At 34.3% G+C, this 5,030-nt stretch overlaps 1 protein-coding gene across 9 annotated transcripts in view; it reads right to left on the bottom strand.

Annotated features, from left to right (window-relative positions):
* The window catches only part of RALGPS2 (Ral GEF with PH domain and SH3 binding motif 2), a 158,822-nt gene that overhangs the window by 69,812 nt on the left and 83,980 nt on the right, over positions 1 to 5,030 (bottom strand). The window lies entirely within an intron of this gene.

Genomic DNA, 5,030 nt, shown 5'->3' with positions numbered 1-5,030 from the left:
TTTTTATTATTGTTTTCCTGTTAATAAGGTTTGCTCAAAATGTTACCTTTTTTTTTTTTTAACTGCGATTACCGAAACATCATAACCAGAAATGGCACTGGCAAAGCTGCTGAAACTGGGGGAATCTGAATTTTGTTTATGATTAAAATGCAGATATGTATCGCTGCTACACATTATTTTTAAGATAAAAACTCTTAAAGAAAGACTATGAACAGGGTAAAGAAATTAATGCAACCCTAGCCTGAGTCTTTTTATATCACAAGTCCTCAAGTGATCTAAAGTAAACTTCAGAAAATTACCACTGAAGAATGTTACAGGAATTTTAAATATATAAAAAAGAATGAGGGCAAAAGGGATGTAAGTGAGGTAATGGAAAATGCAGATGTAATTTTGGCTAAAGAAAAAGCTAGGGCTAGCTGCCATTTGGTCAGAGCTAATTCTTAGGATTCAAAAGAAAGGGACTGAACATGCTTTATTGCTGTTTTAGAATACAATATATAACCTAGTGAGAAGAGGAAAATAAAGTGCTCCATGGTGTATATTATCTACAAATCAAACCAAAGAAAGGAAAAGGGAATAAAAGTCTTAAAATATCAAAAGCCAAAGACATTTTTTGACCATTAGACATTTTTGAAACCCAGTATTGGAGCCTTTTATATATGTATATGAGTAAAACCCTACCAAGAGGGAAGAGGAAAAATCTCGTTAATTTCCATAGCGCTATAGACAGCTTTGGATTTTGTCAAAATTAACTGAATAAAAATGTGAATAAAAACCTAGTATTTTTTGAAAACACTACACAAGTTAGTAGAAATTTCTCAAACTAAAGTAAAATAAAGAACTGTATCCTATTAGGAGATCAAGATAGGTGAAAATTACTGAAAAATCAAAGAGGATCAAATAAAATCAGAAGATCATTATAAGTTTAGGCATGCCTTCTTTAACATTTCATTAGGTTGATGAAGACATCACCTACAAGGTCTGGCAAAGAAATGTACTACTTCCATGACATGAGAAAGAAATGAGATTATTCACAAGATAATTATGTCATTCTGAGCCGTTAGTATTAAAGTGGTGTTAAGTTCCATAAGTGTAGGGACAAAGTCCATTTTGTGGCACCAAGCTACTGCTGAGCAAATACCGGTTGGCCAACTGATGTACCAAAAGAAAACACGGGTGGGTAGGAAGTTGATGTATATAAAACTGCCTCATAAATGAATCTGTATTTAAAACAAATAAAGTTACTGCAACAATGAGAAGAGTCAGAAAGGGATCATTTAATTAATTCAACCAATATATAATAAGTGCCTACTTTTGTTCTAGATGCTAAGGATAAAACCTTGGGCCAAGAGATAAGACTTATACTCTGCCAAAGGGAGAGAAAGATGAATGAAACATCACAATGAAAATAAAATGGTGCTTTTCAGAATCAAGGATGGAGGGAATATTATATTACAGAAGATTATAAGGATAGCTTTTCTTTTCTTAAAAAACAAAAGGCCTATTATGAAAATCTAACATATCAAAAATTAAGTGTGTGTGTGTGGGGGGGTGTGTCTATAAGAGTGAGAGGAGTCATATCAAGACACATCAGAATAATGTACTCATGTACTACAGAAAGGCAGATCTTACAGAAACTTTTTTGCTTCTACTTGATCAAAAACAATAAAGAGAACTACAACAATTATTTATTTCTATTGTTTTAAAAATATGTTTTCTTTCCCAGAAAACATCCTATGCTTTTAAACTACTGTTTTTTCCCCCTAAACTACATGAATAAAGTAGAAATGGGGCTAGGATATGCACATGAAAAGAATATTTATGTTTCATACACCTTATTTTTATTTTTGCACAACGTCCTATTTTTCTCTCTCCAGCAAAGCAAAGCTTCCCACACCAGATTCTTCAATAAGCCCCTTAAGATTTTTCTCCAATGACAAGAACAAATGAGTGCTGTTAATAATTTTCAGATTTAAAGCAATAATTCTCATATAAAACAATTTTTTCCTTGATATTTGCCAAACTATTCCTCTCCAGAAATACTGCATCCTTATTCTAAGAATTTTTCACTATATTGCCCAGGCTAATTTTTACCTTGAATGCAAACCAACAGAAGAGACCATTTTTCAAGGGACGATGAGGTGAAAGCCAAGAAAACATTTTTACTTTTTATAATTTAATCCACATTGAATTGTAGATAAATTTGGCAGTTATCAACATAAGAATTTTGTCAGCATATAAACCACCACCTCCTTTTTAAAGCTTCTCTAAGAATGGTTGGTTTTGGACTTAATTCTTAGAAGGAAAATACTGTAAGTTTGGATCCTATCTCTCATCTAACAAACAGATGACCTGCCTTCACCTTTTCTAGGCACACCATATAGATTCTTTTGGTTGATACACTCTTTCCATAGGACCTTTGCAACACAATTGATAGAGAGTAGCATTATGCAAATTTTGTTTCCTGAGGAGGATGAGTTAAATAGAAGCTACTAGTATGCATAATGAGTGCCATCTTTCCAACACTTTCAGGGCAAGTTCCGTCCTATCCAAAGGCATCTTGTAAATGTTGACATTTGCAGCAACTGCACTAGGCCTAGATTCCTAAGAGTGGGAAAGGATTCTGAAAATTAGACAACTTAAATATAAAAACCAAAGTCCTAATTAATTTTAAATTAGAACAAAGTATGAAAAAAAGTAAATATTAACAGGATATAAGCTGTTGTTTAGTCTTCACTCTCTAAAACATTTCAGTATTAAAGACCAAGAATGAAAAAACAAACCAGCTACCAGCTACCTAAGATGTTAAATCAACAGTCAAAATTTATATAAATTGAAAATGCTTCACATTTTCTTAGAAAAGCATGTACATTTTGAAAGATGGAATACATTTAATCTCAAGGTTTGCTGTACAGCAAAACAGAACTGTCACTACATTAAAAGGATTATTTCCTTAATGGAAACAAACTAAATTGTGTCATAACTATCTAATGAATGTTAAGTTTTCCTTTCTCCAGTCTACCAAAAAGTTTATATTGCTAAATGTTCCACAATTATCTCACAATCTCAGATGCTTATTTATAAACCAGCACAGGGATGGACTATTACATGCAGACTACCAACATAAAAGATTACGTAGATGCTAAAGTGTATGTTCTCTATTTTAATGTCAGTTCTTCGTCATTTTCCCCCTTTGATTTCTAAGTTTTGGATACCTCTCAGAAACATGAATCTCATCTCACTAGGCAATATGACAAGTAGTGGAGAATTCTAGTAAAAACCCAGGTTTTCAGTGTGGTGGAGTGGTATAGATGATGCTACACCGTGCTCACTGGTATACTAAGCAAGGAGAGAAGACAGGTTTGGAGGAAGGAGGAAGGAGGATGAAGTTACTTCTAAATATGCTGAATTATAGTTACCTACAGATAACTCATCCAGCCAGTATTTGATATCTAAAATGTTACAGGCTCTGGGAACTGCTGGACAGCTGGATGTACTGGAATTGCTAGGCTAGATATGGGAGCCATTGGGTAAATTTTGGAAGAAGTCTGAATGAGACCACTTTATCGAGTAAGTAAAACCGTGAACCGAGACTTTTAAAAGAACAGATGTAAGGAAAAGGCAGAGAAACAGGAGTCAATAATACAAAAGCCAGAAAGCAGAAGGTAAACCAAGAGAATTGGTGCTACTGGAAAATTTCAAGAAACAAATAATTACTATCAACCTCCCAAAATGAAGATGAAGCTTGAGAAAACTCTATCAAACATTTCAGCTAGGAAATCAATGGTGGCTTTACTGGGAACATTCCTACAAGTGTAGAGGGAGACAAGAGCCTGCTGAGCAAAAGAAAACAGGAAGAAAAGGGGAAATGAATACGGTAATTTTTATTAGCTTAGGTATAAAATGAATGAGAAGGACATGGTAATAGTGGGAAGGAAGAATCTGGGCCATGAGAACACAGAAAAGGACAGTGCACTGAAAAGAGGAGGAGTCAATCACTGGAGACCACACTGAAGATACAGGAAAGAAAATTATTCTAATATTTTCTCCAGATCAACTTCTGCACCTCAACATTCACCTCATTTGCTATAACCAACAGGAATAATCACTGTGTTCGTTTTGGGTTTTTACTAGAATTCTCTGCTATTGTCATATTGCCTAGTGAGATGAGATTCATGTTTCTGAGAGGTATCCAAAAATTAGAAATCAAAGGGGGAAAAATGACAAAGAACTGACATTAACAGGTAGACTAATAGATGACAACCTTTCCAGATTGCATTAAACTCCAACTATGCTGGTGGTTTGCTCCCTTTCTCTTTCTCTCTCTCTCATATGCACAACAGGGTAAAAATGTATGCATGCACAGACAACTTCAAATCCTGGACCAAAATCTCCACTGTGGAAAAATGTAAAGCAGACTCCTGAACTAGACATCATGACACCAAGATTTATATTCATTTTTAGCAAAAAAGAATCTTAATTTCCTTCTCTAAAAGGAATAAATTATGCAATTTGAGAAAAACATTCAATGAGAAACAATCACAGAGTCCGTAAATTTTGGAATGAGAATTTAACAGGAACAACTGGAAAGACATTAGAACAAGACATGAGAATGCAGATCTGTCAGTAACTAGGTCTTTGGACTCTAAGTCAAGCCTTCCACCTTTCTGGACCTTAATTTTCTAAATTATAAAATAAGTGAATTAGAAGAAATCACCGTGGTGTCATCTAGTCTAGAGAAAAATATGATTCTAGTCCTTTGTGTGCTATTTCCAGGTAAAGAGAACAAGGCTCCAAGAAGACAATTAAATTCAATGACTTAAAAAGTTAGTATAGAAGAGCCATTCTGGAATTGAGGGTTGCTGATTCTTAGTTTAATGTTCTTTAAGTAATAAAAAGTTTTATGTTCTTATGGAGTATGAAGATACTGATTTTTAAAAAATCCTTTATTCCTCCACACCCCCAATGACACTGTCAAGAATGGGCACAGCCAAGGCCATGGTGAACAGTGGAACACATGAACAAAGCCT

This window comes from Canis lupus, chromosome 6 (assembly GCF_048164855.1).
Source record: "Canis lupus baileyi chromosome 6, mCanLup2.hap1, whole genome shotgun sequence".
Taxonomy (NCBI): Eukaryota; Metazoa; Chordata; class Mammalia; order Carnivora; family Canidae; genus Canis; species Canis lupus.
Note: the sequence above shows the minus strand (reverse complement) of the source record. Positions and strands in the feature narration are given on the sequence as shown.